The following is a 13,218-nucleotide window of genomic DNA, read 5'->3' as shown; positions in this document are numbered from 1 at the left end:
CTCTAGAGTCGCGAAGTAAGGAGCTGATCCTTACGTCGCGGGTTCGAATCCCACTGTGGGACGTGGAGACCGGTCCTTCGGATGAGACCGTATAAACCGAGGTCCCGTGTCGCAGTAGGTGCTGGCACGAAAAAGATCCCTCACTGCTCAATGGCCGTAAGTGCCGAGTATAGGACAAAATTTGCAGCTCTCCACCGGCAAGTGGTGGCGTCTCCATATGAGTGAAAAATTCTCGAGAGGGACGTTAAACAACATACAAACAAACAAACAAACAAACAAAGAGTGTTGAAAATAATTATAAATTAAACTTAGATTTTCAATGTGGTTATGCCCTTGCAATATTGGAGTTTATAGATGACCTCAATACTGCAGGTATATTTACTAAAATCACGTGACTGCCACATTACGTCACAAGTCTAGGTAAGTAATCTAATCGTACCCCAACATGTAGTTTTCAACCACAGTACATTTGTCTGATAATAGTTAAGTCCTAAAAAGAATCGCCCATCCTTGTAAAGAATGTATTTTCTACGTAAAAATTCGCCGATATTTCCATTTGTCACCTTAACTGTACTGCGTTTTGAGCCACGGACTTAAAACAGATGCTAAACAATTTATAATCTTATAATTTAATTCGATATTTATCTCACTGCTTTATAGTAATTTCGTGCTTTTAAATTTATCTTGAAACGTTGTCAATCGATCGTTTGTTTGTTTATTGTTTAACGTCGCTCTCGAGAATTTTTCACTCATATAGAGACTCCACCACTTGCCGGTGGAGAGCTGCAAATTTCGACCTATGCTCGGCACTTAGGGCCATTGAGCAGTGAGGGATCTTTACGGTCTCTTCCGAAGGACCGGTCTCCACGTCCCACAGTGGGATACGAACCAGCGACGTAAGGATCAACTCCTTACTCCGCGATTTTAGGGCAGACGCTCTTACCACTGCGCCACGCGGGCGACTCAATCAATCGTAACAATTCAGCAACTTTGTAGGTGAGCGCATCATTACAGATTACAGTTAAGTAATTAATGTATACAGAGTTATCCCCCCCCCCCCACAAATTTCAACAATTCCCACCCCCTTTTTTTAAATTCGCAAAGGCACTCTTTTTTGTCCAAGAAATGTACTGTTTACTTTAAATTCGAGACCTTCAAAATTCGCCCACTTGCATCAAGGACGAAAAAAAAAAAACAAAAATAAAACTAGGGCAAAATTCCCAATGAACAGTATGTCTGGTGACAGTACCAAGTCGTATATCTTAGTACATTTGTAGATATTGTCCCCCGCTTTCAATGAAAGTGGGGGATATTAATTTGAGTCTGTCGGTCCGTCCGTCTGTATTTCTGTAACACTTTCGTTTCCGTGCGATATCTCGAGAACCCTTTGAGCTTTCGCAATGAAATTTTGCATAGAAACTCCCTTTGGCCTAAGGAAGACCTCTATTGATTTTGAGGTCAAAGGTCAAGGTCATACATTGTCTGTTTTAACACTTTCGTTTCTGCGCGTAATCTCGAGAATCCTTTGAGCTGTTGCAATGAAATTTTACATAACAACTTCCTGTGGCATAAGGAAGACCCCTATTGATTTTGAGGTCAAAGTTCAAGATCGTAAATTCATACATTCCGTCTGTATGTAACACTTTCGTTTCCGGGCAATATCTCAAGAAGCCTTTGAGCTTTTGCAATGAAATTTTATACCATAACTCCTTAGGGCTTCTGTCGTCCCTCTCAAAGTGTCCCGCCCCGTTTTTTTATTATTATTTATTGTATTTAAAGTCGCTTGGCACTAGTTTTAGCACAGGGGCATGTGGAGATTTATTATTTAAATACAGGTTGTCGGCGGACTTTATATTCTTATTACATCTATTAGAACTAGTAAAGGCTAAATTAGACAACATGTATTGTGTAAAATTTTGACAATATCGAACGTGAATATAAACATTATATGAGACCTAATGTTTGCATTTAATTTGCTGTACAATCAAGCGACTCCGTGGTCTAGGGGTTATGACTCTCGCTTAGCATGTGAGAGGTCCCGGGTTCAAATCCCAAACGATCCTTCTTTTTTTTTTTTTTTTGATTTTTTTTATTTACTTAATGATAGTATTCAGCATGTGAAGTGAAAAAGTTATGACGTCTGGCTTGTACAAACTCGTAAAATCATTATTACAGTGTGATAAATATTCTATATGAAAAGAATCATCTATACACGTATCAAAGAATAAGCAATCAAATCTTTATAACCATATCGGCATTTTTTTTTTCAATATACATGTATACATTTAATAATTCTATAAGTCCAGGGGGGGGGGAGTAGAACCCCCCCCCCCCCCCCGAACTGCGCAGGCACACAAATTCTCTGAATTAGCTTGTTTTTCTTATTCTAGACTGTTTAAAACATTTGTTTGTCCCTCTGTCAATATAGAAAATTTAGCCCTTGGAGGACCTGTCTGGCAGGAATATCCCTAGTTCTGGGGCAAAGAAATGTGGGGAGCAGATAAGGCAGTGGATGGGAATTATTCTGACCGCAGTGCAGGAGGCAACCAGTGTACAATATCAGCAGACAGAAAGCAAACAGCAACATGAAGGGTGGATTAAGGGAGTGTGGTTAGCATCATTTATATCGACATCTTCTACAGGACTGATAATAGACCTAGAATGTGCTGACTTTTCATTCGACCATAGATTTAACCATTTTGTTTAAATATACATATTTTGGAGAGAAGATAATTTAGCGAAGTTATGTTAAATGCATTTCTTACAGTTATATAATTGCTCGTGTATACAGAATATCTCGCAACATGTACAACATAGCAGCAGTTCCTCCGATATTAGTAAGTGGAAATACATGTACAAATGAAATGAGATGTTAATTTTAAATTATATATAAGAGGCCTATGACTTGTATCAGAATCCATGCAAGGTAAGTTTTAGGATTAACAATTGGTCGTTCTAAAGAAATTCATATCACTCTCTTACCAGAGGGCGCGCTTCTTCATGCACACTCTCTGGTCAGTGATAGATTGATGAGACGGCCTCTATTTATATAGACTGGTCTGCTCTCTAAGACTCAAAGTAAATGGCCTGTGTACTTTATAGCTAGAGCAAAACAAGATACTTATTTGTCCCTCCCCCCTCCCCAAAACTCACAATACTCACTTGCGATGATGGTCCCGTGTCGCAGAAGGTGCTGGCACGAAAAAGATCCCTCACTGCTCAATGACCCTGAGTGCCGAGTATAGGTCAAAATTTGTAGCCCTCCACCGGCAAGTGGTGGCGTCTTATGAGTGAAAAGTTCTCGAGAGGGATGTTAAACGACAAACAATCAATCAATCTGCTCAATGACACCGATTGTCGGTAATCAATGTCGTCACATTTTAATGAAATATTTTGGAAAAGAAATTAACACAAGAATCAATGAACAAACATCATATATGAGAATACACTTAAAACTTGCACAAACATATACATATATATACCATGACTACTTAATGTTTAGAACGTCAGAAAAACTTTCAAGTATACCGTTTAGAGGTACATTTTAAGTATAAGGTTTTAAATAACTTGAACTGAATTTCCTAGCTTACAAAAATGGTGTTTAATTGAAGATTTTGATTTATTCACATCATCAACTTGGGGCAACAGATATTAGAGTCAATTTCATATGGAACCAAATAATGTTCTTTTAAATAAAATATGAGGACTAGGACTATCAAATTCCGTCAATTAAGGAATCCAATTAAAAAGTATGACAGAGAATCTAAAGCTCGTCAGTTTATCTGACTGAAGTTAACCCTTTGTCTCTGGGTGTGATTGACATAATTATTTTAATAAAAAGAAAGAAACCTAAGAAAACCAAGAACGACAGAGGACGTTAATAGTAACATACGTCTAAGATAAAATTTTCTATTGAAAATTGTATACAAAATGACCACAGAACCAAACTAACATATCTGCATAAGCAATAAAATTCATAGAAAATTCAAATTGATTTCTCGCAGAGATACAGATGCGGCGTGAAACAATTAGCCCACCCTTCTCTTTGATACAGGATTAAAAGACAGTGTTCGCTGTTTCCATCGTTGTTGGGTTCTCCGTCCGTATAGTTCAGACTGTTCCTGCTCCATCTCCAGGAAAACGAGCCCTCACTGTCAACGTCTGATCCCCCAGTTCCAATATCTTTCAAACATTGTGCTACAAACAAGTAAAAAGGATGTGGGTTTTTTTTTATGATAGATGATGAAGACGAATGATGGACAAAATGTGACCAGAAAAGCTACTCGCTTACACTTTATGCTTCGTTGAGCTAAAGTCACAATATTGAGTATTTCATTTTAAATTCTTTTATATTTAAAACAGCATAAATGTCTTCCAAGACCAAATTACACATATAAATGTACTTACTTAAAATAAAATAAATACACGAATGATGACATGTACAAAAGTGTAAGAAATACTTACATGTACATGTTCAAAAGTAATCTAAATACATACAATAATTAATCATACACAACATTACAGAACCAACCAGTTGATATACGATTTACATATAATAATAAACATTTCTCTTCTGGCAAACTTTTCCCACTCTCGCTGTCTGAATCATCAATAATTGGAGGAGTACTGGCTGCATCCAAGACATTTTTGCACCAATCTCGCACTACAAATTATTTCTCTCTGTACCTTGCACCGCTTAGATACTATATGACTGCTGCAATATGTGAGCACATCCTCGCCACTCTAAAACCAGATCTACACGTTCAGTACCGATTCCTCTCAACTCGTATTATAACTAGAGTTGGTACTTCTTGGAAGATGTGTGCTTACTCTCGGTCTTGGCTCTGAGCAGGGTGTTTTCCTCTTCATACAATATGAACATGAAATGATTTACCATAAGGAAATTATAAACCTGTCATGAATTTTACACATTTTCAACCAGTGACCTTGAACTTTCCGGAATTACAGGCCCTGAAACGTGATACTACCCCCCCTCCCCCCCCCCCCCACACGCTGCAGGAACGGTACACGCCACGTCAGTGGTATGCACGAAATGATCCATGATTAACACGTTAAATGACAAGCTTTGCACTAAAGGCTGCAAGGCTTACAAGAAAGCCTGCACGAAACACTTTGCACACGTTTCTCGCAGGCTTTGGCCTCGATCTGGATTTTCTATTTGGAATCTCTCTGACTTTATTTATATTATTACGGATGAATGAAAGATTAGTAATGAATTGCAATCATTCACATTAAGTTAAAATTAAAACTCGTTACACCAGTACTGCATAAACTGATAAAATGCTCAATGTTCAGTTGTATTTAATTAATAGTTGTCATTGCATATGTGACCCGCCCGGTGAAATACAAACCTTTTTGACTATATTAAATTACGCTCTGAAAAAATGTCATTAATAAACTCTTAACGCATTCAATGTTTTTACAGTTCTAGTTTGATATTAAAAAGTCGTTTTATTACTGACAAATAAACTCAGTTTTTGATGAGAAAAAAATATTAAATTGCGTTTGATTTCTATAAAAGGATTGATATTTTTTTTTTACTAAGTCAAATAAATAATCAATATTTAAAAAATATATATATTGATTATTTTTTGACTTAGTTAAAAAAAATAATTTCATTCAGTTGATTCAGGTTCTATTTATAATTTGCAAAGGTATTACCAGTATGTACACTGCTTCAAACAGGAAATTTATGCGGGAAGGGGTGGGGGATTAGTATAGTGAGGGACTTAAGATTTAAACAAATTTGAGGCACCTACGATATATCGGGGAAGTGTGTTATACCCGGATAACAGGATCAGAAAGTCAAAACAGGACATGAATAGATCAATAACACAAAAGTTTTAATCATTTAACGACTTAATCCGATAGTCAATATACTCAATATATAGAAGTAGTATTTAGAAATTAAAATACTTTTATAACTATTTCTGTGTTGACAAACTACAGGTGTGTAATGTATATCACAATCTTTGGGTTATGAGAACAAAGTTGTTTCATCAATTAATTTGTCAATGTGTATTCACGACTTCGGAGGATGTCAGAGACTGATAGTATTAAGTGTAATAAAGTAGGGGAAATACATTTGTTTTGCTATATGTTTTGATAAGAGGAGGCAAATTTGAGAATGAATATTAAAAAAAAATTGTTCTACCCAAGTGCTCTGGATTAATAGAATGCATTGCTCGCTGAAAAGAAATCCTACTAGCATCGAAATGAAAAAAAGACTGTAAAATTTGTAGGTTATGATAAATAATTAACGTTCCTTGGGAGGATCGTAAGGGAGAAGGGATGTTAATGGCTGTGGACAGATGTCGTTTTCGGAGACGGATCGATAGTCTATCACATTTAGTTTCATATAGAATAAGATACTCCTTCAAACGTTTAATGATGAAACAATATTAAATTAAACTTTATAGAATTCCGTAATCCAATCACACGTTCAATGTAAATGTCATAAACAAAAGTCATAATAGAAAAGACCTCCTCAATGGAAAGAAGAGTTTTCCCTTAAAAGTACATGCTGGACTCATGTTTGATACATATATTTATTAGAATACATATACTTAATACGAATCTACACACAAAGTAAAAAAATAAGATTTACAATACATAAAAAGGTATGATTGTCACACACGAATTCTACAGTTTTCACATAAAAATAATATTCGACACATCTTGTCTGTAGTCGTTTCTGGTATTCTAAGTGATTTTAAATCGCAAATTGAAGCATCCCTAGCTGATTTTGATGATCGTCTTGCAGGAAATGAGGTACGGTGTTTTCGAGTTCGGGAACCGCTTATCAACTCACATGTGATTTCAGATTCAAGTATTCGAGAGGGTGGAGGCAAATCCCCTTCTTGGTAGGTATGAGGTTTTCTTCATACTCTGGTTTCCAGTATTTTCTCGTTAACACAGGGACTGTCACATTTTATCGTCAGGAAAATATTAGCACCGATGTGAAAATAGAGATCTTTTTTCTTGTTCAAGGCTGCGTTCAAGGCAGCGTCGACATATCAATAAAAAAGCAAAATACCCACCACCTCGTAAAATCCTTCATTTCAAACCTCGGCTAGACCAAAAAAATGTTATTAATAGTCGCGGCACCTAATAATACATTCAATATGCATGTTCAACGTCTTAAAAATTAGAATTTATGCTCTAGAACTGCGTAATTAATAAAACAACTAATACATGTATATAATTATTCAGTTTTTATTTCTCTATATTATTTTTTTTTATTCACGAATAGATTAATTAATCAATTCACTGTTTACAAACATAAAGAAATAAAATACACGGGTATTTATTTGTATCCATTAAATACTAATAAAACCATTTCACGAATTACCGTATATACTCGCATATGAGTCGGTCCGCCTATAAGTCGGTTGTATTTTTTAAGCTTATATTAGAGGGCTTGACCCTCTAAAATACCAGTCTTTTTATAACTCGTCTATAAGTCGGACATAGTTTTGGACCAAAGTTTAACTCCCAAAAAACCGACTTATAGGCGAGTATATACGGTAAACAATTAATCGTTATTGTCGGATGTCATCTTGGCCAGGATTAACAAGAGATAATAGCAGAACACGTTTTCAGTTCCCGGCACGCGGAGCCCGTGATCGCTGTTATAAATGACCTTGATCACAGATGTAAGAAGAGTGTCGGAATTGTAAAGAAGATTCCAATATATTTTTAAGGGGAACAACGGGCCCACCCCCCAAAAAGACAGTAACTTTCTTTAAAAAGAAAATTATCTATTAAACACTTGTAAACAACAGAAAGTCCAAGTTTGTTCGTTTATAAAGAAAATAAATAGAATGTGCTCCCCTGCCTAGAATTCACGTACTTCACATTTATAGCAACGTGCTAATTTTTGTCATTTATTTATCACGTATGTCATATCTATCTTTTATTTTGTATTTATCACCTAAATATTCTTGTAATCTATATATTTTATAACTGTAAAATGGCAATTTAATGGTGAAGATTCAAATACATAAAATGAAAAGGACAAGACCGGATTCCTAATGAATTTTCGTTTAAAACAAGATGTGTTTGTGAAACACTATGCCCCCGATGGTAACACAATTCTAGAGTGGGACGTAGACAACAGTGCAATAGTTATGGCCAATGTTAAAGTTTTTCAAATGTAGGTCAAAGGTCACAGTTGAGGTCACATGATCAAAAATTTCTGTACCAATGGAAAGGTCATAATGAACACTCATGTTAAATATTAAAGCCTTACCCTTGACAGCGCAATAGTTGTGGGTAGGTTAAAGTTGACAACAGAGTGGCAGAAAAACAGACAGATTGGACAAAAACAATATACCCCCGGGATCTTTCGATCCGGGGGCATAAAAATAATCAGTACTTCTCTCTTTAAAACCAGAAGTCTCTGACGAGACTGTAGCTCTACTGGTTTGTTTGTTTAACGCCCCTCTCGAGAATTTTTGACTCGTATGGAGACGCCACCACTTGCCGGTGGAGGGCTAAAAATTTATACCTATACTCGGCACTTAGGGGCATTGAGTTTTGATTCTTAAACATAACGATAATATGATGGTAATAAGTGTTAATGTTGAATTACACAAACTATAATGAGATTGAAGTACTAATTACTAAGCACAATGTCAACATAGACTAGATTTTTTATATAGACATATTTTAAAATGTAATGTTTGTAAGAGCATGAATTATTAATCATAGACTATTTAGACTATCATAAGCTATCTATAATGGATTGATAAAATTGTACAATTTACTTACTAGGCAAGGCAAAATATAAATCAACACAGTGGTCTATGAGGGGCCACTCTCTTTCAACATATGCCCAAAGCTAGGGAATAGATCCGACTCTTTAGGGACCGAATAAGTCATATCCCCATTTTCACGGATGCTAATCTTCCCTTTGGACGTACAGGCCAGCTTTAACTTGCGTTCTCAAAACTCTCACAGATGTTCTAACGGCATCGGCTATTTTTATAAATCATCACTCGATATTGTTAGAGGTTTAGGATTAACTATGTATATTAACGGATAACCAAAGTGTGGAGGTGGATGTTGCATCACTGTCGAGGAGTGGGTGTCAGGGGTGAAACTGCAAACTGGAGCCCCTAGTTTATTTGATACACCCTCTATACCAGAGTTGTTTACAGATCCACTCGGTTATTCTTACAACATCCGAGTATGCCAAGGAAATGTCACTTCAGTAACGTTTATTTTTGTCACACATACTATAGAACGTTAATTTAAAATTTAACTCTGGTGAAACAGAGAATGAGAGAAGAGTTCACAAACATCAGTCACAAATATAAACAAAACTTAAAAAAAAAACATCTAAAGCGCAAAACAAACATATGTGATGTTTCCAAAAATGCATATTAATCCTTAGTTCCATCAACATAACCAATTATTTTACCAAGAAACCACCTTTACGTACACGAAATAACATTTTTGGGAGAGAGCGACTGTGAATACTGTCAAACAAGGAACACAACTCCAGATTATTACATTTAGTTTGTAGATTCTAGGATTCATTTATAACGTAAGAAATTATGTTGCAATTAATTGTTATGTTTTCTTATAAACTGACTAGACTATTTCCGTAACAACGTAGTTGCAAGTGATTATGAAAAGGCTGCAAAAATGCACATCAAAAAATGTAGTTCTGGCTAATTATCCCCTCGCGCAACTAGTTGCGGAGGGAATATAGCATCGCTACTGTGCGTATGTGTGTGTGTTAGTGTGTCCATTACAGCTTGTGGGCAAGATTGAAAGAGAACCTTTGCACTATCATTTCTCAGCCTTCACATACTTATGTTGCATTGTAAAAGGACGAACCCTATTCATTTTCAAGTTAATCAGTGAAATAATTCTTAAAATATCTCGTTTTTACTACCTTCAAACCCTGCAATTTTATGTACGAGTTGACAATACTCACTTCCGGTAAATGCAACAGGTTAAATTCGGGTCGTTTCGATAGAGCCGCTTCTGTAAGTTCTACTTTGCATTTGCGTATTGTCATATTATTGTGCGCATCTTGAGAAAGTTTGTATGAATTAAAAGATATTTATATCGATGCTGAACATGGGCGGGAACTCTGTCTCTATTTGGACATAGAATACCAATTATTTTGCTATATATGCCTTTATGACAAAAATGAATTTAGAAAATTCCATCGCCTCTACTCACCTAAATTTGGCAGAGAACTAGAACAATTCAAGTTCAAAAATATTTCCAAATCTCAGAAATATCCTTAGTCTACAAGCCTTGCTATAGCATCGCAAGTAACCCGTATTTTCAATTCCCTTAGGAAAACAGGTAAACAGAGGCCCTTTTTACACCCTTCCTACCACGCACTTAAAAGCAAAATTCCCATTATTCTAAATGTTTTAATTTTTTCAGATCCTTTCCATCTATGCCCTAAATTAACCCCCATTCGACTCCATTTAAATTCCCAATACCCTTTTATTTTTAAGAAAAAACCTCTCTTTTTTAACTGGCACTACTTGCGTGTCAATGAAAATGGGGTAAAATTAGAAGCCTGTAACCCTATGCAGTGACCATCATTTTCGCTCACTTTTCCTTTGCAAGCCTATACTTAGAAAATTGATTATCATACTTGAACAAGAATGGACAGTACAATGTAATTACAGGATTGGTAATATATAACGACGCGGTAGATAAAACGATATTTATTGCTATTGATTCATATAATCTTATTTGTACAATTAAGTATTCCTTTAATACCGGTATAGTACCTCAAATAAAAGAAGCTGATTGTTATATATTTGTAGCAATCAAGAAGCTGCCTTCAATTAGTGTATCCCATTTTTTTCTGGTTTTAATTTAAGTATTGCACTTTTGTTATTGAATTTTTAAAATGAAGTTTACTTGAGCCGAAGGCTGAAGCGAGATTTTTTTTTTTTATATCAAAGGGTGTCCAGCATCAGTCTGTCTTCTTACATGTGTCATATATTAAAGAGCCAGGCCCACGAAGGGTCAAAATATGCCCTGTAAAATGAAACTGAAGTTTTGGCCAAATATTTTTTTGCTTAAAAGATAGTCTAGGTATTGTAGTTTATCAAAGTGGAAAAAATCTTGGAGTTCCGTACTTGTATACCTGAGATCTACATCCCCAAACTACATCAGATACAGGAATTTGCTTAAATTTATCACATTTTTGGGATGAAATGATCAATTTTTATACAGAGCACAGGCCTGCCCCAAATTTATTTAGGGTTCAGTTTAAAAATAACATCAAGATGTTTCTATTTTTGTTAAAATTTTTGCGGGGCAGATATGTGCTTAATACCTAAAAAAGAACATTCAACAAAAATCCGATTTTCCTCATTTTCAACCCTTTTGCCCATTGTAATTAATACGATTATAGATTTTGTTAAAAAATTAAACATTTTTCATATAAATTATAATGCTACGATTTTAAGTTGTTTACTAACACTTTAGTAGGTGTATAGGTCCACTATTTAATTGTTTTATTATGGGAAACAGGTTTTACTGTAATTAGTTGAATCCCACACTAGAGGTAAACAAACGTCTTCTGTACATATTGGAACCTTGCTTTGAAGTTATGCATATATAGCCTCTGTATCATGTAGGAGCAAAAGAAACGAATGCATTTAAAAAACTACCAAATAAGAGCTACATTACTTTTCCGAAAACCATTACTTTTGAATTTATGTACCGATACTGGGAGTATATTCAAAGTTTATACGTCATGTTCGCTATTGTTATTGTTTGGCATTGTTCAGTAAAATCGACAATACCTGAAAACGAAATACGCACGTATAATTATAACAAGTAAAAATCAACATCTTCATCCCGAATTAAAATCATGGCTTTTGCTTGAACCATGTTTGTATACAATGATATATCGGCCTATACGAACTACCTTCAAGAATATCGACCTACAGCAGGTGAGAAGTGAAAGTATAGGTTTCACTAAATACCAGGAACGACATAAAAACGTACTAAAACAGATATAAAGACAAATTCATTTTCTTTTTTCATTTAATACTAATAGATTAGGGTAAATTCGTCAAGAAATGTTAATTTTTTTCAGGCATTAATAAAGCTATAAAGGTCGTAGGAAGAAATATTGGGGGGGGGGGGGGGTTGCAGCCACGACCCCACAAAAAATTCCTTGACTAGCAGGAAAAAAGGTAAAGGTACAATATTGTTCAGGGGGTAAAGGCGCAATTTATCATTATCTATCTTTTAGTGTAAATTGGCATAAATTGAACATAAAACACCCTATCGGATATACTGATCTTCAAATATGTTTTACACTTAAAACTACTAAGTCATTTTAAGAGCCCCCTCCTCCCCCTCGGACTGTACAACAGGCCAGACGTAAATGAACACAATACCTTTTTTAGTTTAAAAGTGCCCCCCTACCTCAGTGCATGTAATATTAAAGTTTCCCTAAGATGTTTCACTGATTCCCGTTAGATAATGCATTCAATTTGTTCCTCTACAGTTTTGGTATTAAAAGGGGGGGGGGTGGCATTATTTGTTTATTGGAGAGGGGAATATACGTATTTAGCAATCATATGAGAAATAAAATGCAGTCGATTAGTACTGCACTACCTTTAGACTTTGATGAAATACATATTTTGGTTTCTGTACACTTTTCACCAAATGAAGGTTTAATATTTATTTTTTTTTTGGGGGGGGGGGGGGATTACTGACTGCTTTTATGGTTTAAGAATGGAGGCGTCCAAGGTGAGGACAATACCTGCTGTGAGAAAAGAAATTTTAATTCTAAGAGTTCATGAAAAGATATTTTTTAAAAATTGTATTGTCAGTATCATGTTTTACATATCTGCTTCCTTTATTTTATTAAATAACTTATCTATAAATACTTTTAATTTTTCACTTCTGTTTTTAAGGTATGTGAAAAAAAAAGCTTCACACAGGATTCGAACTCTCTCCAAAGGTCAAGGTTAGGCATAAGAGTGAATGCGTTTTTTTCTCTCTTTTATTAAGACTGAATGCGTTGACCACTACGATACGATGGCTTCTTGTCATCGATGTGTGTCAGTGTGCTTTAGATAAACGAATTTGTTGAAAGAAATGTATTTTTCATAAATATTCGATTTCCATATTGAATGGATTCAGTCTCCGCTTTTCTTTTCTTTTTTTTTTCTTTTGAGACGTAAAATAGATTTT

This window comes from Saccostrea echinata, unplaced genomic scaffold, assembly GCF_033153115.1.
Source record: "Saccostrea echinata isolate AGI-Se365-2 ecotype Australia unplaced genomic scaffold, CSIRO_AGI_Sech_v1 ptg000033l, whole genome shotgun sequence".
NCBI classification, from domain to species: domain Eukaryota; kingdom Metazoa; phylum Mollusca; class Bivalvia; order Ostreida; family Ostreidae; genus Saccostrea; species Saccostrea echinata.
Note: the sequence above shows the minus strand (reverse complement) of the source record.